Below are 24,289 nucleotides of genomic sequence, written 5' to 3' on the forward strand. Positions count from 1 at the left end.
TACATCGATGCCGATGTACCGGGTGCCCCTGGTGGCCCCATGGCAGTGTAACCTGGGGACGGCCCTGCTCTGGCCTCTCCAGCTTTACTGGTTCGCGCTGATCTGCAGAGGAGCTCTGCGCCTGTTCACCAAACGCTCAAATTCACCACCTGCGATTCTTAAAGCCGACAGCAATATGGGCCCAGCTAACAGCTGCACAACCAATCAGACAGCTGGTGGAGGAAGAGGAGAGTAATGTAATCCAATCAGTGACGTCTGCCTTCAGAGCCAATCAGATTAGCAGGGGGACGGTGACTGTTACAAACAGATGAGTGTTCCTTCTCGTTTATGGTAAAAGTTCCAAGGAGACGCAGATCTATTATTAAATGGAAAAAGGAGAAAATGAACATTAGAAGCGTCAACAAGTTTAATCAGAAGGGAGACGACGGCTGTTTGTCGTAAAACCACACAAGAAGAATCAGGATGATCACACTGACGTTTACGAGATCATACGAGGAGCAAACCTGTACCCCGACCTGTAAGGACAAAAGATCAAACTTTATATAAAAAGGTAGAAATGGTTTGTGTGAAGATGATGATAATCGGTTTAAAGGGAGCAGAGAAATCATCCTCTAAGATTAGCTTCATTTTAAGGAGTCCCACAGGGATCAACATTAGGCCCCCTGTTATTCACTCTGCACAAACTGCAGTTCGTCTCCAACGTTCTGCAATCATCACAATTCTGTTCTGTAACATTTCTCTTCTATTTGGTTGAGCTCATTTTAAATCTCTAATAACCAGTCATCTACAGTTCAAGAGCTTTTATATTGTGCACACGTGGAACAAAAAAGTAGATGCTACTGAGAAGCAACTTTTCTTAAACAGTGAAAACAGTTCTGATTGTGTGATTATATCATCTCTGATAAAGGAGTCCCACAGGGATCAACGTTAGGCCCCCTGTTATTCACTCTGCACATGAACTCAGTTTATTAACTGTATTGATCGTGTCAGGATCCAATCTGCTAACCACTGATTAAGAATATATTAAGGAATCAAAGTATTACATATTTATCAAACAGGTTTTTGGGGGACTATTAAATAGCATATTTGTAGGTGCAGAGGAGTCGACCTTCAGCCTGTGGTCACACTGTGAGCTACACTGGGCCTCCATATATTCGTCAAGTTCATTAAAGTTTGCAGTGGTTCTCTAATAGGTGCCTTAGTTTTTCCAATGTTCCCAACAGTAAATATTGTCCAGCTTCATTCTGCAAAGTCAGTTTTGAAGCTGATGTTAGCTCTTCCTCCCCCCCCCCCCCCCCCCCCCCAGTCGCCTTCACCTCTGCATCACTTTTAGCTGAAGAAAGGACTTCTTCCTCCTGCGTACAACATCTGCACTGTTTATGCTGACAATACCATCTTGAGGATTCACGACTTCATTAACATTTACACCAGTGTGTGTTTAACAGTGCCGAGGCCTTTTAATAAACAACAACAACCACAGGCCTGTATGTTTGTTTGTTTTGTGATCCACACTCATGTGACTCAGTTTCACGTCGGCTCGTTTTGTGTCTGATTTTTACGCAGCATATAATTTGTTCTCATGTCTACAAAATACATGTTGATCAAAGATCTTCCTGAATTAATAAATTTGACTTAAAACTGAATATTTGACATGAATTTTCTGCACTGATCATCTCTTTATGGAGCATCAACAATGACTTTTACCCATGTTTTATTATTATTTTATTATTATTTAGTCCCCCCCCCCCCCCCCCCAGCTTACTGAGGATGACAACTGCTTTTTTTTTTTTTTCAATATCTTATTTTAATTTTTTCAGCATAGAAAACCCCTCAACAAACAAATACAGCTCAGGCGCTGAGATGATAGGACAAGAAATAACACAATAATAATAATCAATAGGGAAAGACAAAAGAAAGAAAACATTAAAATGAGAAACTACCAGTATCCATAATGAATTAAATGTCATGAATATGTAATAAACAGGGAATTTGCAGTGCCATGGTACATGTTTATACAACGTGAGCTTTCTCAAGGTGAGTACAAAACGGAGTCCAGGATTTTGAGAAAACATTTGCTGCAGGTGTTTGCAGGTATCAAACTTTTTCCAGTTGAATGACTGATAACATGTCATTGAGCCAGACACTGAAGGAGGGAGGAGCAGCGGACTTCCATTCCTTTAGAATAAGTCTTTTCGCAATCATCATTCCAAGGTCGATTGGCACCGTTGCAGGGATAGTTCTGGAACGTACACAGCCAAAAACTGCAATTTCTGGATTGTGTGAGATGAAAATCCCATAAGCTTTAGAGTACCAATCAAATATTTTGGACCAAAAATTGGTCAATGAGGGGCAATGCCAAAGCGTGAGCCAATGTGCTCTCTGATGTTTTGCATCTGTCACATATGGGGGAAGTTGAAGGATAAATTTTGTGTAGCCGAACTTTGGAATAATGTAGCCAATGGACAATTTTAAATTGTATTAATTGATGTCTGCTGTTAACAGAGCAGGAATGAATTTTTGATAGGCATTTGTCCCACATTGATTCTGATATTTCTATGCCCAATTCCTCCCTCCAAGCGTCTCTTATCCTCGTAGTCTGCACTTCAGTGCTGTCATCAAACAAATGTACAACTGCTTTTTAAAATGTATTTATTTATTTATTGTTTATAGACAAATCTCATTAAGAACATCTGAATGTCCATCAGGATTTACTAAATCAGACTCTTTTATTTAACAAAGTTCATTTCTGTAAATAAACTTTGTAAAGGTCACAGGTTGAAGTTACCTGTACAGGTGTCAGTTTTGTGCTGTTTTCTTCAGGCTTAAGGAAGTTTGGGAATTATAGTTTTCTTTTTCAATTTTAAATTTAATGTCATTAAACAAGATGAAATATTCACTGTAGGATTATACATGCTAATCATAATAGCAAAGCACATCTCAGGTTTGTTTTAATCACCAAACTTAGAAATAAATAAATAATATAATAATAATAATATATAAAATGAAATTGGAAATTTGAATTTAAAGTCAAATGTTCAGAAATCAGAAGAAATCGTTCTGTGGATAAACACAGAGTCTGCTCAGCAGCACAGCTCACATTTAAAGTTACAAACGTCACATTTTCACTGATAATCCTGTTTCTCTGCAGCTCTGTATTTATATATACATATTTCACCCAGTACTTCATATTTGTTGTACTTGTACATTTTTTTATTGAACAGTTTAAACTTGTGAGAACTGACTGATCTTTTTGTAAACTCCTGTTTAAAACCTTGTAAATAAACTGAGGCTGACCTCATGCCCCAAACATCTGTATTTAAGGTGGACTGAACCTCAATTTGGGCCAGGTTACGGTCATGTAATACCAACATTAACCACACGATGGAGCAGTGTCAGCAGGCGTCCTTAAACACTTGTTCAGATGCCCTGATCAGGAAACCGCTGCCCCCTGGTGGTCAGAGTCTTACTTCAGGTTAGCAGACGGCATTTGCTAGATTTAATCTGCAGATTATTTTAAAGTAATAACATTAATAACTGTCCACAGGTTTCATTTACCAGCCTAATTATTTTAACCTAAACACAGAAAATGAGGATTTCTCTTCTTATAACCAGCAGCTGTATTTTTCCCATTAATAACTCAACGTTTCAAAGGGGATCAGTTTTTCTGATTTATTATTTAACCACAGGTTCATCGTCTCACTTGGGGTCATTTAACAGTTTGTTTCTTAAAGGTCCAATCAGGGATGAGGTCTCCAGCTCAGTTGTGACCTGTATCCTCCCTGCTCTTTAAACCGATGCTCTCATTATTACTTGTCCCAAATAAATGAATACAAACACTGTTAAGACTTTTTAACATAAAGGAATAAAAGCATCTTCATAATGTGAGTAAAGGTCAGTTTCAGCTGATGTTGATGAAGCTCTGCAGCAAGACTGCTGAACATCAGATTTAATCATTCAGTCTCAAAGATCTTTAAACACAGAGAAACAAATAATTGTAATGGAGTATTTTTCAGCCCTTCAGCAGTTTCTCATTAAAGGTTTCAGCCCCGCCCCCTCACACATCATCCATCCTGTTAAATGAATACAAAAAATACAAAATTGTTGTTTGTTGTAGTTTAATTTACATCAACTTTAAATTTAAACTTACATCAATTCAGCTCTTTGTACACAAATCCTGTTCTCCCAGTTCAGTCACGTGACCATGTTTGTCGTCCTTTTAAAATCCAAGTTACCTTCGAACCTGCAGAAAAAAATCCTCTCATTGATGTTTTAAGTCTTTAAAGTCACAACCTTAAAAAAGAAAAAGAAAAAAACATTTACACGAGCAGGGTGACCTGGTGTCCTTCATCAGGACCAGATTAACCCCAGTTTGGACTCTGGAGGTGGGAAGGCTGTCAGCGGGTCAGAGCAGAGATGTGGAAAAGCATTTGTAAATAAAACACAGACACAGCAGCTGGAACACGTTTCAGTGATTAGGACAGAAAATGAACTCAAACATCAGAGACGGCAGCCTCGTCACGCTCACCGCCTTTACAGAGTTGGGAAAGCCGCACTCGGGGAAATATTTACACCTCAGCTTCACCAATCAGAGATGTTTCACCTGCTGCATGAGAGCTTTCAGGCTGAGCACGCTCATCACAGCCACACAGCTAACATCTGCAGCGAGGAGCGAAAAAACCTTTCAGGAAAAGTGATTTTATGCAGGAAGACTAAACCCACAGAAATTACTTCAGCAGCAAACCTACAAAACACTGCCGTCTGTAAGTGTGCTCACATCCCTCTGGGCTGTGCAGGTCTATATCCTGCTTGTTATTCATGCTGTAATTTATGGCAGTTCATGGAGGACGAGTCTGTGTAATGCCTAATAAACTGTCCCATCCCTGCTCTTACGTTTACTGCAGAAACATCTTTAAACCAAATGAGCCCACGCAGCTCTTCATTAAACTTCTCTCTTTAGATGAAACTCTTCAGATTGTTCTGGAAGGTGCCCACAGACATGATAACGAGGGAAGCACAGAGCATCAGTAATGTACTCGCTCAGGTTTATTATTAACATTTGTAACAGACCTGAGGCTTTGCTGACACCTGCTGGCCAGTTGTTGTACTGCGGTTTTCACACAGTCCTGAAGCTGAACCATCAGATCCTTTATATTTACTGTAAACATGATTAAATATGAGGATTTGAACGAATTTTAAAGACTTTGCTCATAACTACTAAACCTTTTCCCAGCAGGTAAGTTTTTTTTGTTTTTTTTTTAATTCCACCATTGACTTTGTAGTTTGAATCAGTCTTTATTGGCTCAGGTCATGTATAACCCCGCCCTCCGGGGACAGATTTGTTGACTCCTGGTTTAAACTTACTGCAAGAAGAATAATCAAATCTACATAATTTGCAGAGAAGGTGTTCACGTGTTCACGCAGGTTCAGACGCTCTGAATAAAATTAGTTTTTCTTCTCTGTGGTTCTGGAGGTTTTTTCCAGGTGAACCTTTTTTTTTAAATCCAGTAACGTCACTTTGTTCTTAAATCCTGACTTGGTTTCTCAGGTTGGTTGTTCAGCTTAAAGAAAGAGCTTATAGAAACACATTGAGCTGCTTTAAAGCTGCAGAGCCCGTCTGAATATTTTTACCTTTAACAACAGGTTTCTCTTTGATCGTCACTATAAATGTGAGGAAATATAAATATTACTCAGATTACTCTGGAAGGTAACTACAGATATTATAATTAAACAACATCTGTGAGTAGCAGGAGCTGAAGTGTTTCCGTGTCACTTAATCCAGTTTAAATATCTCTGAATTTTTAAAAAATCACATCCTTCTAAATGATTTTGTTCTGAGGGGTGGAGAAGCTCCCCGAGTCTCCAGAGAGCTCCACCTTTTTGTAATTCTAACAATATTTTCTTGTTCTCATAAATCATGATTTCAGGATTATTCCACAAGCACAGATTTACTCCTGTTTTTAAAAATCACAAGATTTTACTTGTGAATCCCGTCATTCACATAAATCCGGTCAGAAGCTGACGGGTTGTTGAGTTTCTCCCTCTAACATCATAAATGGATGTTGTGCGCAGAACCTTGACCAACTCTTTGTGTGACGTTTGATAAAATAATCAGAAACAGACACAAACGGACACAGAGAGACTTTTTATTAGTATTTTATTTTTTCCAAGATGACACAAAGTAAAGATCAAAACAGCCACTGGAAGGAGAATATAAGACCTGAGGCAGCAGCGAATATCCTGCAGGCTGGATTGCAAACATCACAACACACTGACTCTGTAAGGTGGCCCGGCGGAGGAGCTGAGCATGAAGATCCATCCTGAGCTGTCAGACAACACCAAATATGGCCCAAATATAACCTGCAGCACGTGCACAGCGACCACAAAGGTCTGTACAGAAGAACTAACCGGCTAAAAGGAGGCCCGACACGAAGCTGTTCAAATCCAGAACCTTCTCACTGATGCTGTAATAACACCCTGCCACACCATCATAAAAAGACAAAGAAATAAGAGAAAGATGATCCAAAAGGACCGTGAAGGAGTGTTATGATGATTTCTGATATGAGGTTCAGTTCTACAGTGGTGATCGCAGGGTGTGCACAGGTCAAGTGCCACTATGACCCTCCAGAAAATAACGAGGACAGGGGATGATCGTTCAGCTCTTTAATGGCAGATTTAGCGTGAATGTGGGTATGTGTGTGTGGTTCTACAAACAGAATGGAAAAACAGAACATAAATTACAATCAAATTATAGACAACAAGAATCACCATATAACATATTACAGCCACATACTTGTCTTATAGGCCCTACTACTAAGCTGGCGGCCTTTACTTATAGTCTGAACCATATTTGGCAACAAAGAAAATAAACATCTTTCCATCACTTAACTCTTGTGCCCCACTCACTTATGATGCCAACTAAAGAAGGTAAATACACATAACAAATCACCAACTCAAACCAAACTCAGTTTGGCCTAGGTGAACTTAGCTTAGCTTAGCCCGCTTAGCTTAGCTTAGCGATAACTTAGCTTATAGCAAATGTACAAACAGAGGATGTCCAGAGCGATAAAATATACAGGCTATCCTTCTTACACAAGAAATATCCTGTAACTCACCAGTCTTATGGACGCACACTCTCATTGAACCCACATAAACTGCCATTTTTCATCCCAGTCAAAAACATTACTCACAAAACGGCCGCGCCCTCTAGTGGCGAGGCAGAAAACTGCATCACAGTCCTTTCCTTCAGAACAAGGAGTGTAAAATGACACAAACAGATACTGGAGGGCTAAAAAAGAGAAAACAGACCAGAAAATAGATAAAAACAAATGCAAAAGACACAACATAAGTAAAACATGATGAAAATTTACCATGAAGAGAAGTGATATGGGCACAAGAAACTGAAAAACATAAAAAGACTGAAGGAGCACAAAGGCCCACAGAGCAACACCAAAGGGCTCCAAAGAGCTTCATGGCTGCAGTCGGACACACAACGACACTAAACAGACACAGTGAGACTTTTTAGTGTTTTATTTTGTTTTGTTTTTGGATGTCTGATGATCCCAGTTTGATTATTATTTATGATATAAGCTGTTAAAGCCACAAATGTCTTCAATGTAAAAAATAATAATAAAAAATAAAAATACTGATTTAAATGTGATGTTCATGTTTTTTACTTGTTCTTTGCACTGAAAAAAAAAACATATGTTTTGATTTGTCAATATATACATCATATATATCTGGCATAAACATGCCAAAACAATAAAGTGAGAATGAAATATAATATAATTGTCATTTTGGTTTGATTATCATTTCATTTTAAATGTTAGACTTTACGGCCATAAAACCGAGTATATTAACTCAACCTGTCACTTGAAGCAATGAAGACATTTGTTCGGCTCTTCTTTCATTTGATTATCTCTCCTTTAGTTGTTTCCCTTTAAAAGATGCCTGAAACAAATTATTCTCACGTCTCAGACGTGAAGATTTGCTGCTTTCCTTTAAATTATTGACTAGTTATCGCTTAGACCCTGACTTTACTTGATTAAAAACAGCAGGAAAAAGATTTCCTTCCCTTATATTGTGGATTCCACACAGAATAGGTAGAGGAGGTGCTCTTCTTGTATTTTATTTCCTTTAACATCCTGTAAATGTATATTTATTTCCCAAAAAGCTTGATTCTGTCTCTCTGCACGTAGTGTTTTCAGTGACGCTACGTGCAGATAAACAGAATCAACCTTTTGGGATTTCCTTACCTGAATGATTGAGCATGCATCAAGACGTTGATTTATTTTTTCTTTTTATGTTTATTTATACGTTTTTTTTATCAGCTGTTTGATGAAAATCTAGTGGCTGTATGGTGAGTTAAAGGTACAGTTTTTCTCATGTTAAATTTGAAAATATGGGAAATTATAGTTATAGATATTAGTCTTATAGTAATATCACTTCTACAGTAACAGTAAATGGCAAATCTTTCTCTTACTAGTAGAGCAGTTTTTTATTAAAAGAAATACACAAAATAAATTCAATAGACTGGCTTTTTTCCATAACGTTTTATCGATGTCTTAAAATATTTAGTTTGTATTTCGTGTATTTTCTAATGTTTTAATATCGCTTTTTAATTTTTTTCTAATTCCGATTTAGAACAATTAAAGTTTATTGTTGTTGTTGAAAGTAATCCTCATTATTGAGTTCAGCTGTTTCGCTGTCATATAAAGTCTGCACTCGTCGACCTGCCAACGATCGCGAGATTTTGGCCACTGCGAGAAGAACGGGTCCAGGCAAGGCATAGCAATATTCATATTTTGCAGCACGAGCAGCAGCAACAATAATAACAACAAGCTGTTTGTCCGGTTATGTAGGCTGGAGGAGAGATGAAACGCATGGTGCCAGCTTCAGCCAAAGACACGGATGGAGACACGGGACTGTGATCTGCAGGTACACGAGACGCCGCGCGCTGTGCTCAGGAAACACTGATAGCTAGGTTTATTAATAGCTAGCTAGCTGGCTAACGGTTAGCTTAGCTCGCGGAATGTTTGGCTACAACTGCTGTGGGATGATTCAGTGTGTGGTCATCCTCTCTCTGACCACTTAAACCAGCAACAGCTGACTGAACACAGGCGCGACTGTGGGGCTAACGTTAGCCAGCTAACGTTGCACGTCTTTAAAGAAGCTGAATGAGCACACTGCTAGTTCATGTTAGCATGCTAACGAGCCACCTAACGCTGCTGTGAGACGCTCTGTTATCAATAATCTGTAATCAATAATCAGGTGCTGGGGGAAGTGTTCGTGTCTTTTTGTCATTAAGGTGAAAGGTAACAGCGGCCAAAATAAAATGATACTAAAAAACAGTTTTAATGATGTTTTTAGGAATAAAATGATCAATAAATCAGTTTTTGAGAACCCTGTGAGCAAACAATCTTTAATATACAAAGACTGGAACGTTTGGTCTTGGGACAGGAGTGTGCAAAAGTCTTAAATCATCTCATGTCTTTATATATTGTAGGAAAACGTGTGCCAAGCATACATGGAAATGTAGTTAATAAGCCAAAAATGGGAGTGTAATTCTAGTGAGATTAAAAGTAAGTGTTTGGTGTGAGCGCTTTATTCTTCAGCGTAGCCAGACGTTTCTGTGAGGAGCTTCAGGAATCGTTCTTCAGGCTTCTTGAAGGATATTCAAAGCTCTTTTGGATGTTTCTGCCTCTTTGTTCTGTTCTGTGTCAGGATGATCCCAGACTGCTTCAGTAATGTTCATCCAAGACTGATAATACTCCACTATTGCTCTCTTCAGGCAGTTTTTGGCATCTTTGTCAGGCTGAAAATCATTTTTCCCGATGGTTTTGCACGGTTGATCAAACTCTGATGGTGCTTTTCAAAGATCTCAAACACCACTGACTAAAATACAAATGAGACCCTCCACCGTGTTTTATATGTAATGTGGCATAGCTCAGCCTTAACTCCCTGCTTTCCCTTAAGAACTGATTCTGGACAGCCAGCCCTCTGATGAGACTGTTTCTGATGAGGCTGCAGTGAACGTTAGACGGTCAGCTGAAGGTCCAGATGCAAAAACACCATCTTGTCTTTCAAATCGTGATATCTTCTGTACTTTAGATTCAGCCAATGAAATAAGAACAAATGTATTTTTTGTGACAGGCAGCTGGTGACAAAGAGCCTAAAGATCAAACTTTTTCCTATTATGTGTGGACACAGCACTGGTGCATCCCTTGAGTCAGGAGCCTTTTTATCTTTGAGTGATTCATAAGTCAAAGTTCAGAGTCTTAACAAAATCTCAGGTACAAGGACTGGACTGGAAATGAGTGGAAAAGCAGCCAATGTCCAAATAAAAACTTTAAAAGACCTTCAGAAATCTGGAGGCTCCCAGTAAGCAAAATTTAAAGAAATGAGTGGCTTAAAACTTTATACCTGTACCTGTTGATACTGAATGTTTAAATGCCCTCAAACTTCAGAAACTGAAGTGAAGATTTTTAGTTCAAAGTATGACATGTGCTTACGATGAGATGAGACGTCTGTTATCCAAAAGACTTCCTGTTACAGCAGCCAAAACATGAAACGCAGCCTATAATAAAATCACTTTAAATGGAAGTTAAATAAAAAATGTAACAAAACTGAATCATATTTAAGAACCAAACTCGAAACCCCTAAAATTCTTTGAGCAATATGAAGGAGCCACAACACGGATTCAACGATAACGCAAAGTTTTAAATGACGAGTCTGAAGAAGAAAAATTAAACCCGATGTTAGAAGGTCGACATGATCTCGAGAGGCGTCCAGTCCAACATGAAGATGAATGAAATAACCGCTGGCGACATGGGCGGGTCCTGAGTTGTTCCTGCCTCAGCTGAGAGTGCAGAATAGCACTGATGGGCATGACGCTGTGGTTAATCTGGCAGCTGAATCCTGCGACGTTTGTGAGCAAAAACGAAGCATGACTGAATCACTTCCTGTCTCAACGTCGCCCTGATGTTAAATTTGAATCTGTGACAGTTATTTAAAAAAAATTAACTAAGAAAGAAATCGCTCTTTCAAAGTCATCAGATCAGTTTTATATTTTTATTATTCCGGTGTGGATGTTGGGAAAAAGTCTCAAACAGATTGTCGTGTCGTTTCTACGTGTTCTGATCCCAACGGCGCCGCTGTTCACCTGATCAGTGCTTCATGTGTGGGTCTGTTTCCTATTAAAAACATACTTGAATCACAAAGATTTCCAGACATTAAAGGCCCTCGTTGATCTCATGTTCGTTATGCTTCAACAGTTAAAGTGTGCAGACGCCGTTTCTGCTCGTGTCACTAACGGGTTTTTTTCCGTCTCTAGGATGTGGCGGCGCTCCTGTCATACAGACAGACATTGAAGAAGAGGCGGACCTCGTGACTCGTCTAACCTCCTCAGACTGCACGTTTCCTGTGTGGGAGCCTCTCTGCTTTGGTTGTTTCTGGCTGAAGTCTTTAGTCTCATAAATAATGGACCGGACCTGCCCCTCCCCCGTCCTCATCGACTGCCCCCACCCCAACTGCAACAAGAAGTACAAGCACATCAACGGACTGAAGTACCACCAGGCCCGCGCCCACCACGACGTCCGACTGGACCAGGACGGCGACAGCGAGTACGGGGACGACCATCCCGAACCCGCCTCCTGCAACGGCGCCACCATCTCGCCCGCTCGCTCCACTACACCGAAGGGTCGGGGCTTCGACGCCCCCTCCCCCTCACCAGGCAAGCTGACATCAAAGGTTAAAAAGAAGACGAGCGAGGCCGAGCCTGAGGTGACGGACGGCGGCGAGGAGGGGGCGTGTTTGACTGACGAGGCCAGTAACGACGGCATGGACGACAGGAAGGTCAAGAAAATGACGAAAGCTGAGAAACTGGGACAGAAAGGCTTGAAGCTGACTCGGCGCGCCCGGAGTTCCCTCGCCGTACTCCCTCCAAGCATCCTCCCCCGCTCTGGGCTCAGTGGTACAGTCCGTACCCAAAAGCCCCCAGCTGAAAAACGTCCAGCCTAAACCCGCGCCCTCCCTACTCCTACTCCCATGAGCAGGCCTACCACGCCCACCTCTTGGCCTCTAACCCCGCCTACCGTCAACAGTACGAGGAACAGCGACAGCGCCACGCCGACAAGAAGGCGGAGAGCAAAGAGCGCGAGGCCTCCGTGAAAGAAGCGTGGAAGCAGAAGGCATCGGTACCGCCCACTCTGTCAAGGGCGCCCAGCCTCACGGATCTGGGCGCCAGGGGAGGCGTGAACCCAGCGAAGCCCAAAGAGCCCGCCGCGGCTTCGGAACAGGCCAAGTCGGTCATCATGGCGAAGGGAGAGGACTCCAAGGCGCCCGGCGCCCAGCCCGAGGGTTTGAAGATCAAGCTGAGTGAAGGAGGGCATCACGGGAAAGAAGAGCCAAAGTCGGGGGTGGAGTCGGGCCGAGCGGCGAGCGTCGAAGCCGCCATGTGGTACAGACAGGTACAGGCGTCCTCCTCTGTCACACTTTCCTCCTCGCTTGTGTTTTCAGATTGATTGAGGTTAGTTTGATGCTGATGAAGGTTTCTCCCTCTGCAGGAGCCCGACGCGCGTCTGTGGTCCTACGTCTACCCCAGCAAATACTCGGAGGCGCCGAAACTTCAGGAGGACGACAGGTGGAAGGAGGAGCGGGACAGGAAGGTGAAGGAAGAGAGGCCGCGGCCCAAGGAGAAAGACGAGGCGGCGAAGGAGGCGGCGGAGGGTAGGACACAGCTGCCCCCTGAGGAGCTCCGCGGGGGCGGGAAGGAGGCGCGCCCGCCTCACATGCAATTCCCCTCGCCGCTGGCCCAGCATCAGGGCTACGTGCCCTACATGCACGGACCGTACGCCTACAGCCAGGGCTACGAGCCGAGCCACCCCGGGTACAGAGGCATGCCCTCGGTCATGATGCAGAATTACCCAGGTGAGAAACGCAAACATGAAGCAGGCGCAGCAGCAAAGAGAGCGCGAGGGCGGCGAGTGAAAACCAGCGAGGAGCGCGAGTGTTTTGGTTTGACCGAAAATTAAAAGCCGCGTTTCTTTGTGGTTTCCGAGGGACGAGCGAGCGCCAGCTGTTGGTTTCTGTTTAAGCTCGCCGGTCAAACCTGCCAGCTGTTCACGCTGATGAGACTTCAGGAAGCTGAACTTCAACTTCCTCTAAAATCCACCAATTTTCACTTTTTTCCACATTTCTGTGTAAACAAATGAGATCAGGCTGTTTTAGACCAGCCGACGCTTCAAATTCACTTCTGTTCATTTTCATTCACGTCATTAACCCTTTAAAGCCGGTCAGAGCAGCACGCTCTGTTTTACGTATTTTTAAATCCTTGTAGCTCTGCAACCACGTGAGCTAGCGCAATAATTGTTTTGCATATGAAACCGGAGGAGTTGTACTTACATCTTATGCCATCAGCTTGTCCTCGGTCACAGTTTCCTTCCACATATAGTTTTGCAAAAACTGCATAAAAAGCACTTGCAGCAACAAAAACATAATATTCCAGAAACACGCTTTGCTGATCCGATCAGCTGTTTGTAATACTTCCTACGTTGGAATAGCCGTCAGCGTGAACTATCGCATGTCCGCCATGACCTGCCCGAAACCGGAAGTGACGTCATTTCGCGGAAATGTAGTTTTTTACCATCAGGGCCTCATGAGCCTATACTGGTGTTTTTAAAAGTTATGTTTGACTTTATGACTTTCTGTGTGGTTTCTGGGATGCTTAGGACTCATATTGCACTGCTGGAAATAGTTTATTTTGATGCATATGCTGCTTTTTAGCAAATTTGCATCATAATATTTCGTTTTTCCTGCAGTATATAAAAATTGGTGTATTTCAAAAATAAAACTATGAAGACACTCAAAATAAATTTCCTGTGGTGGGAAACTAGTTTGTGCAACTTTTTTGTATTTACAGTTTTGAGGGATAAGCCTCTTAAATTTCTCTAACTAGAAATATATGTTAAAAAAACAAAAACGATTTTCAATTTTTTTGTAGTTTATTGCACTTTTTTGCAATTTATGTAATTACTATGCAGTTAATGCAGACATATTATTAAAATCTAGGCTGTAATGGTTGTATTGATGTATAGCAACTTGAAATGCTCCCAAAAATGGCTCCACAGCATGTAAACATATAATATAAGCTCTGGCAGACTTGGTTCAATGGTCGGTCTTAAAGGGTTAATATAAAATTAGACGAATGCGACGCACCCGGATGATCAGACTTTCACTGGCCCCCGAAAGAAGCGTGATGCTTTCAAAGCGCTGTAGAGGAGTCGATGCTGAGAGCTCAGCCGAACTCTGACAGGTTTAAAGATCTTTAAGCACCACTGCATGTGTAATCCTGGCTACGGTGGCCACTGTGGGACAAACATGCTGGTCAACAAAGACGCATCAAAGTCTCTGTTGTTGTCTTTACTCACACTGTAAGTGGAAACTGTTGCTGTGATCCGGCGCTATAGACTGAGGTGAGAAGGAATAGGATGGCGTTTAGTTAAGGTGGCGTTGTCTCTTCCCTTCCTGTTGTGTGTTTGGTGAAGGATAAAACTCGTGTTTCATATCTCCAGTCTGAAGATGCAGGCATGAATTTAAACGCCTACGATTTCTCTCCTCTGCCTTTGGCGTCATGCATTTGTGGGCGGTCTCTAGCCACATGCATAAAATGTGATGTTTGGATCCGTCTCAGCCGTTGTGTTCACAGCTGGTGACACGGAGCTGCTGCAGTATTTGTAGTGGATTCATTCTGAGTTTGTTGGAGAACAGTTACTCACTAATCACCTGAGAAATGGCGTACTGACCTTTAGAGCTGCTGCCTGAAACGTCACTGCCTCAAGCTGCCGCCACGCCATCACGTCGAACCTTTATGTTCAAACATAAACTTTATGTTTGTCTTTCCAGGCTCGTACCTGCCAGCCAGTTACTACGCCTCCTCGTACGGCGGGAAGGTGGGGGCGGGCGAGGACGGCGAGAAGCCCTCCAGGTCAAGTCCGTCTGTGAAGCCGTCCAGCGAGGCCAAAGCTCTGGACCTGCTGCAGCTGCACGCCAGCCAGTACAAAAGCAAGTCGCCGTCCATCCAGGACAGCAAGACGCCACATGACCGAGAGCGGGAGAGAGAAAGGGAGGGCGACCGGCCACGCTCCTCGCCCTCGCAGCGCATCATGCAGTCCCATCACCACCTGGGATACCCTCTGTACGACCTGTCCTACCCCTCAGGTGAGCCTCGCCTGCTGCCTGTTTAGCTCAGGTGTTCTCGGACTGGAGGACAACCTGCTCAGTTTAGTGACCAGCCACACAGCCGTGGTGAAGCTGACCTCCCATGATTCATAGCTGGAAAGGGATCCTCTGAGCCCGCCCACTTCACCCCACTGAGCCTGCAGCTGCTTTTAATGAGTGGCGTGTGCGAGTTTCAGTTCTGACATCCTGTCTTTGTTTCAGGCCTCTCGTCCTCCGCCATCGTCGCCAGTCAGCAAGCGTCCGCCCCGTCCATGTACCCGCCCGCACGGAGGTGAGAACGGTAAGACACACACACACACACACACACACACACACACAGCAGTTATGTGTGAGGACTGCGCAGGTGCTCATCACATCCATGAACATGCTTGGACCCTGCTTCAGGCGTCTCAGTGCAGCAGCTCCACCTACTGGTCAGATCAGTGAATCTCAGTGTAAAAAACCAGAGTTACTGAACAGGACATCAGCCTCCTCCTCATCATCATCACCTTCTTCTTTGTTTTAATTTCAAACCATCCCCTGGTAAAATCTTCTGACCCGTGATCTCCTCTCACTTTCCGCAGGCACACCTGATTGGCCAGCCTCTCCGCCTCTCCGAGTCATGTGACTGGATCACGTGAAGAAGCGTTTCTGTTCCTGTGACATCAGTTCAGTGGTGTTCTGTGTATGTTTGATATCTCTGCCTGGACGTCCAGCCAACTGCTCCGACCCTCGCTGGACCGGATCCTGGTCCCTTTGGGTTCTGCTGGTTCTGGGCGGTCCCGTTGGCCAACAGGTGCTGCTGGGATGCAGAGCTCACAGTGACGTACCTGCAGGGACGACTGGGTGACCTCTGACCTCTTTCAGAAGGACGGGCTCAGCTCCGGATGACATCACACCGTTACCTGGATGCGTCTCAGCTTCACGTGAAATAAAGAGAACACTGGATGAAGGAGGGCCGGCCAATCAGAGGGCAGTATTCAGACTGCTTCCTTGTACTGACTGAGTGACAGGCTCCTCCTCCTCAGTGTGTAGCTGTAAACATGCTCTGTGTGTGTGTGTGTAAATACTGTACAGAGGAATTATTTTAAAGAGCTGTTGGATGATGTTGGATTTCCTACTCTTCTTTTTGTCTGGCAGTCTCTGCCTCTGTTTTTCTACTGTTGTTGATCTGATATTAAACCTGTAGCTGGTGGAGCAGCGCTCGAGCTCAGCGTCCTCATTTATTCCCTGAAAACACCAGAGAGAAGCTGATGTTGTGAAACGTCTTCAGGTCCTGGGATGATGGGAGGCAGGAGGGAGTCGCTCAGATTAAAAAGGGTTCTTCTTTCAAAACAAAAAGCTTGCAGACTCTGGTTTCATTGTGTAGAATAAAATATTTCCTGGTTTAAAAACGTAAAACAAATGGAGAAATGTGCTTATGGATGTGGATCCATATATTATTCACTTTATTCAGTAATATGTGGCCTCGTTAATAAAGAACTGACCTGCCTAATGTACTGCAAAGCACATGCACATATAGTTCAGGATCACTGTAACCTCAGTGGCTTTTAAAAAACTTTATTTTGGAATTTCATATTTTGATTTTGAGTTTTCTAGCCATTCACATTTACTTAATGTAATAAATTAGGTTTTGGGCATCTGTGGCACTATGACATAGATGAATACATGAAAATTGCAGCCTCCCATTTTATTTTTATGCTTCAAGTCTCTTTTGGGGAAAACTACTGTTAATGTCTGTAATATAAGTTCCGCCAGCAGATGGCGCTCGGTGTCTTACGCATCAGTAGCCGACACCTCGCTAGAAGAAGAGTGGTGCCGAGCTGGTGCACCGAGTAGTTCCTGTTACCTGCTGTTCGTCTGTTTTTACAGGTAAGCTGGGTTCCAAATAATACATATGCAGTGTTGGGGAGTAACGGAATACATGTACCGCCGTTACGTATTTAAAATACAAAATATGAGTAACTGTATTCCGTTACAGTTACCGTTTAAAAAGGAGGTATTTAGAATACAGTTACTTTGTTGAAATAAATGGATTACACGGCGGTACTTCCCTGTTTCATATTGTGGCGGGTCAGGACTGTTTGGTTTTTGTTTGACAGCTACGTTCTGTTGTTCCAGGCGGCAGCGTTACGGTTGCCATGGTTACAGGGTGACGCTCTCTCTCTGTGTTTCCTGGGTGAGAGAGCGCCTGTTGTTGTTGTCGAGTTTAAGGGTTGATAACGATGAATCACCAGCAGCTGTTGCTAAAAGCACCTTTGTTAGATAGCAAAGTATTTACAAATAATTCTCCCGTTCATTGATCTGAGCATGCGCAGAATGAGCCACAGCGCTCCTTTGATCCTTTGATCTTCTCAAATGATCATCGTGACGTCACGATCGACATCACATTCTCTGCCACGCCCACCAAGACCTTAAATAGAGGAGCTCGTTTAACAGTTTAATCAGAAGGAGCCAGTTGTTTTAGACAAAGCTAACCTTTGCATTTAAATCATTCACAGATTTAACTTTTTGACACTTTTGAGCTTTAAACCTTTAAAGAAATGTCACAGGGAAGCGGAGATCACGCAGACCCACTGCAGCGTACGAGAGATGAACTCAGGCATGAATACGCACAACTCAGGCTTGAAAACTTACGACTCAGGGAAATGAACGCACAACTCTGCGAAAGAAACACACAACGCAGACTAAAAAACACACGACTCAGGGTGAGAAACGCACAACTCAGTCAAAACTACACTGAACTAAGTCAAAACTACATTGAACTCAGTCAAAGCTACAGACAACTCAGTCGAGAAAACACAAAATTGAGCAAAGAGATGGAAGAACTCACACAAACTGTGGGACACGTACAGCAGACAACAGAAAGAGAATCCTTTGGTTCGTGGTGTCTAAACCTACTTGGAGAAGGTTTAACTGTTGTCGCATATGTCTTTGCTCTTCCTGCAGCTGCTTTCTGGGTCGCCTGTAAGATTTTCGGCTGAAGCGAATGTCCCACTCTGTGAGGTCATGATTATTATCATGACCTCACAGAGCGGGGATCGCTTGCGTGTGCTTGCATGCACACGTCCCATCGACAATTGTGGATTGTTTATGTTTATGGAAAGATTTACGCTGTGTCACATGAAAATATTCCTTTGCAGCATTTGATTGGAAATAATTACTTTGATTCCATCACATCTTAAATGAATAGTGTTTAATGTCATTACTGTTTTTAAAGGGTAACTGGTCCACATCCACAATTACTGCTGTAATTGTGGATGTGGACCAGTTACCCTTTAAAAACAGTAATGATGTTTTCCAGCCACAGTCCACCGACCTGTCATAAATAAGCTGTGCTCTCCTTTGTTTGATTTAATTTTGCCCCTCACCTCCCAACCAGTCATGGCAGAAGACCGCCCCTCCCTGAGCCTGGTTCTGCCAGAGGTTTCTTCCTGTTAAAAGGGAGTTTTTCCTCTCCACCGTTGCCAGAGTGCTTGCTCATAGGGGATCATTTGATTGTTGGGGCTGAATTTTTGGATTTCATTTAATTGGCTTGAACTGAAAAACCTAAAAATTCAGCTGAGGGGTTCACATAGTGCAGAGCACTACATTTGTTAACTGCACTTTTTTATTTGTAGATTTTGTAGTTCTTCCTACTACAAAAACTACAAATGAAAACAAGGCAGTTAGCAGCAAATGAAAATAAATAAAACACATTTAAAAAAATCTGCTACTGCTCTGTGTGTTTACTTCAGTGAACACTTGTATGTTTTTGTGTTAGAAGATTATAGATTGTCCAAAATATCCTACAGCTTGATGTTGGTGGGGTTCCAGAGGCACCAGCAGCTTCAAATATGTGTTTGCTGCTTTGTCTTTTAGCAGCTGCTCTCTTAATCGGATGTATTTGTCCTGCAGAAACCTTCCTCGTTGTGTCTTTATCTGCACGAACCCGTGTGTGCTCTGACTCGGCCACAGATCTCCTAACGTTACGGTGATCACGATGAAGTTTTCATGAAATATCTCAGGTTTTCACTACGTGTCCAAGGCATTTGGCTATTTCACACTTTTCAGCAGCAGAGAGATCCTTTCATTTTTCAAACTGTCAGTTTGTTCATTTGCTCAGTGTTGGAGTGAAGCACAGCCGTTTCTGCAGGCACTGACGTGTCCACAGACGTGTGGATTTGTGTGCTGCTGTGTTCACTTGTGTGTTTTTGTGCACTCGGGAGGACGGTACCTGTCTTGTCGTCGTCTCGTAGACAAATATTTGACGACGTCTAGAAGACAAGTCTGAGTCGCCGTCCAAACGTCTGCCTGCAGCACAACCTCCGTCTCTCAGCGCTCGGCATGCACGCTGAAAGAGCCCTCAGGTGAACTTCTCTCACCTGCATAAACACTTTGCATCGGTTTCTCGGCTGCAGGTCCATGAAGGCAGTTTTGGAGGAATATTACGGTCTGACCTTCATCCTTCAGCTCACTCTGAACTCTCTGAGCAGCTCTCTGGCGTCTCTGTGAGGACCTGCAGGAACACTTCTCCAGACTTCTTGATTCAAAGCTCTTCTGCCTTCTGTTGATGATGTTGATGACTCCACACGGTTTATGTCCTGCTGTCTGACAGTGTTATTGTCTTATATCACGTCACTGCTTATATCTGAAGTCCTGCTGGCAGAAATGACCTTCAGTCAGAAAGGTTGATGGTCAGGATGAACCTGGACACTTCTTTGCACACGTGTCGTATCTTTTGTATGATAAGTACTGATAGAGACAGACGTGAGTCAGTATTCATATTTCTTGCAGCCTGTTAGCACTGCACCTCCTGCCTTTCCAAACGGCTCTTCTGTGTTTCTGTCTCATCGTTCTGCTGATGAACATTTGTCGCCCGCCGTGACCTCAGCACGTCGTCCTGGTTCTGGAGAGCAGACGTGTGTGGATCTGAGTCCTGTGATTTCCAGTAGTGATTTCTTCCCAAGACAAAATCACATCGTCCTCTGCTGCCGTGTTGTTGCACAATAAAAATGATGAGGTGTCAGAAACGGTCCTGGTTATTGTCTCAGATGTGACGCTCGTCTTATCCTGTCTGCTTCTGTCGCTTTCCTTCATTTACTTCTTGTTATTTTCCTGAAATGTGCTCCAGAGTGACAAACATCTGCTGGAGTTTATGCTGCACTAAAACCTCTGTGACATCGTTGCACTCACTGCTAACAGGAAAGCCAGAGGAGCAGACACATCCCAGCAAAACACTGATGCAGCTTTTTTGCTGTGGTGCTTTATGGACAAACATTCACTTCAATTCAAAAGTTATTTGTGCAGCACATTTAAAAACAGCAGATGACGTGACGCCCGTCACGCTCGTGTCCTCTCGTGAAGAGAAAAGCAGAACTAATGCTCTACCTGACGCCCATCGCCATCACAGTCAAGGTTGGGATGATTTCTTATTGTTTTATTTTACAGGAATAAAGAATCCAAAAGAGATGAAGCAGAGCCAGAAAACACAGCTGCCCATCACTGAGTGAACATCGGGAGGATAAGCGAGCTTCTCTGGCCTCAGATCAGCAGTTTGGACCTGATGGCAGAAGCTCAGCAGGGAGCCAAAGACCTGACTGAGGTGGACACCATGACTCCAGGTTCTGTCGTCTTTCACCTTCTTAACCTTCCTCTTCTTCTTTCTTCTGTCTGAACTCAGACGCCAAACTTTTAGGTCTCACTCACATTTCAGACCCGAGTAAACAGTGACGCTGAGCTTTAATCTGTCAGGTATTCATGTGTTTGCAGCCAATGGTTCATGTCAGAAACAGTGAGGAGCTGGCAGGGAGGTGGGTTTCAAAGAGGCTGGCAGCTGCTAAAGCAGCACGCAGAGTCAAAGAGGCCACGCCCCTAATAATGCGGCCTTTCCACAGGTGTGCCAGTCCAGCAGTGGGTGCTGACTCGCTGTGTTTGCTGTTTCAGAGGACTTGCCCGGCTGTTCCCGTTTAACCACGAAGGAGCTGCAGCAGAACTGGAGGGCGGTGAAGCAGCGAGAGCGACCCGTCCGGCTGCTCTTTGAGATCCCCTCCACCCGCATCGTCGAGCACGTACTACACAAATACGTGGTGAGACACCGAAACACACCCACCAGCCGACTGCAAACACTCTGCTCAGCAGTTTTTATACTCTTGGATCCCTGTGATGTCATAGAGGTGAAATGCCTTCTGTTTTTGAGGGACAGCCAATCAGAAGAGATTCTTTCAGACAGAGGATGAGGATGAGGGGCAAAGCGGCTAACCTGTAAATGTTCACAGCTAACTTTCAGTGAAGGTGAGCCCGCAGGAAGTGAAAGTTTAACCTGAGGAGGAGGGGCTTATTTTCCAAAGGTGTGGCTGTTGGAGCAGGAAGCAGTAAAGGTGAACTCTGGTCATAAGAGGCACTGGCTGAGCAGTGAAATCTTTATATGAAGACATATTTGAGATAATAAGCAACCCAAAGACCAGCTTTAACACACCTGCCTGCACTCACCTGTCCACCTGCTGTCAGGTGTGTTCATTATAAACCTCAAACATGTAAAACTCAGTCAGGGAGATGTTCATTGATGAAGGTAACCGCCGCTGTGCGGTCACAGAAGCTAATGTGCTCCATAATGAAGGAAATATTCAAACTGACACTTCAGCAACTTCCTGCTCGTCTATGGTGCCCAGAGGACCAAAACACAGCATCATCATCAGGACGAAGCACATAGTTAGGGCTGGACCAGGTGACCCTGAATCGTCCCTTAGTTATGGTGCAATAGGTGTAGGCTGCTGGGTGATTCCCATGATGCACTGGGAGTTTAATCATTAGTTATTATCAATCTCTGTCTCTCTTCCACAGCATGTCTTTATCCTGTCTTCCTTCTCTCACCCCAACCAATCACAGCAGATGGCCCCGCCCCTCCCTGAGCCTGGTTCTGCTGGAGGTTTCTTCCTGTTAAAAGGGAGTTTTTCCTTCCCACTGTCACCAAAGTGCTGCTCATAGGGGGTCATATGATTGTTGGGTTTTTCTCTGTTTTCTTTGTATGATTGTCTTTATGTTATGTGTAAAGCACCTCGAGGTGATCGGTCGGGATTCGGTGTTGTATGAACAAATGTAATCGTCAGCATAACGTATCAGAGAAAAGACGCCTGCGGTGGGTTCACCGTTGAGAGGAAACAGGAAGTCCAGCCTGTTTCTCTGACTGGCTGTTTGAGCTGCAGCAGAGTTAACTTTAAACTTTAAAGGTCAAAGGTCACGGTTCTTTTTGTTTGTTTGCAGCTCTACCAGGTGGTGGTGATGCGTTCTGGCAGCTTCGATTCCCGCCGTGTTTCGGTGGAGCGCCGCTACAGCGACTTCTCCCGCTTCCACCACAAACTGCTGGAGGAGTTTGACGAGGAGCTGGAGGAGGTGCAGCTGCCTCGCAAGATGCTCTCGGAGAACTTCTCCCCCGAGAGCATCGGGGGAGAAGAGCATACATGTTCCTGCTTCTCAGGAACATGTCTGCTCTCAGGAACATGTCTGCTCTCAGGAACATGTCTGCTCTCAGGAACATGTCTGCTCTCAGGAACATGTCTGCTCTCAGAAACATGCTGTGGAAAGTCATTAACTGTGTAATTTCTGGTTTTCTCATTTCTTCTCTTTATCTTTACTTTTAAAATTACTGAAGGTGTTTAAAAGAGGACAAATACCAATATGATCCCTGAGTTGTTTGTAATGGTTTACATTCCCAGTGCTTTCACCTTGTAAGGGTTTTAAAAAGTGGTAACGAGACCTGTTCAAGTGTATTTACAGAAAACCACACAAACAAAAAATGAACATTGTGTGTTTGTTCTACAATCATTAGATTTCATTTCCAAGATGTAATTCCAAATAACTCCGACTGGATGATGTGCACATGTGATTAATGACATTAGTTGGACACAAATAAAATCCCTCACAGATCATACCTGATTCCCAGTTACAGTATTCCCAGTTACAGTATTCCCAGTTACAGTATCCTATGAGATAGAGCAGAACTCATGTGATTTGGTAACAGTCGGTGATGTCAGCAGAGGAAGCGTGATTTGTTTACTGGTAAGTTACCTTTCCTTCTAAATAACTGATTCTTCCATTTTTTTTCATCCTGTTTCCTTTTTTCATCCTGTTTTAGATCAGAACTCAAACACAGTGAGGGCTTTTTTTCTTCGTGCCTTTGGAAATCAGTGTTTGCAACAAGCAGAAGAAGAAGAGCCGACCCTGTCAGCTGTGTTTAAGTGCATATTCTCTTCTCAGATTTGGGCTTTGGTGGGCGATCGTGGCTCAAGAGTTGGGAGTTCGCCTTGTAATTGGAAGGTTGCCGGTTCGAGCCCCGGCTTGGACAGTCTCGGTCGTTGTGTCCTTGGGCAAGACACTTCACCTACCGCCTACTGGTGGTGGCCGGAGGGCCCGGTGGCGCCAGTGTCCGGCAGCCTCGCCTCTGTCAGTGCGCCCCAGGGTGGCTGTGGCTACAATGTAGCTGCCATCACCAGTGTGTGAATGGGTGGATGACTGGATGTGTAAAGCAGTTTGGGGTCCTGAGGGACTAGAAAAGCGCTATATAAATACAGCCGTTTACCATTTTAACTCATGCTGTAGAGTATAGACGAACCGAGAGCCTTTTCTCTTCTTGATGCACTGATATTTCACACACGATAATAAACCCAGTGAACCCTTATGCAGCGTGCATGCAGGGGAAGAGGACAGAGTTGGCCACCTTCTCCATGGCCAGGTTCCTGTTGGAACCCAGGGGACCTCAGCGTGTTGGGCACAAACTGAGCCTAGCACGGCAGTTAGTGCACACCTGGGGAAGAAGAAATGTATGTTCATGACAGGTGTTTATTAAAATCTTCACAGTTATGCTTCTGCATACACGCATGGACGAGTGGATCAAAAAGACAAAAACGACATTTTACAGGAGGCAACAACCAGTTCTGGATAAGTTACAGGCTGGACTGTACACGCCAGGTGTCCAGACTGGCACTGGAGGACTGGGGGGGGGGGCAAAGTCCAACTCGAACTGGCTCGCTATGTCACTGTTGGGATCTGTGGTGCCTGAAAGGGCGGGTACGGGCTGAGAGGGAGGGCACTCACAGCC

At 43.8% G+C, this 24,289-nt stretch overlaps 2 protein-coding genes and 1 pseudogene across 3 annotated transcripts in view; 2 read left to right on the plus strand and 1 right to left on the minus strand.

The window, feature by feature from the left end:
• Window positions 1-24,289, minus strand: part of LOC146490325 (zinc finger protein 277-like) — a 175,512-nt gene that overhangs the window by 20,511 nt on the left and 130,712 nt on the right. The gene's annotated exons all lie outside the window — the stretch shown is intronic.
• Window positions 8,784-18,921, plus strand: LOC146490327 (zinc finger protein 609-like; annotated as a pseudogene). Its single transcript, XR_014872822.1, has 6 exons — window positions 8,784-8,934; window positions 11,330-12,464; window positions 12,561-12,924; window positions 14,899-15,213; window positions 15,436-15,505; window positions 15,798-18,921. The product of XR_014872822.1 is annotated as a zinc finger protein 609-like (transcript).
• LOC146490328 (uncharacterized) overlaps window positions 11,717-24,289 on the plus strand; it is a 110,918-nt gene continuing 98,345 nt past the window's right edge. The window contains exon 1 of the mRNA XM_085153321.1: window positions 11,717-11,850. The gene's annotated coding sequence lies outside the window, so the exon portion shown is untranslated. The remainder of the gene's footprint in view (window positions 11,851-24,289) is intronic.

Source organism: Neolamprologus multifasciatus, unplaced genomic scaffold (assembly GCF_963576455.1).
Source record: "Neolamprologus multifasciatus unplaced genomic scaffold, fNeoMul1.2 scaffold_14, whole genome shotgun sequence".
Lineage (NCBI taxonomy): Eukaryota > Metazoa > Chordata > Actinopteri > Cichliformes > Cichlidae > Neolamprologus > Neolamprologus multifasciatus.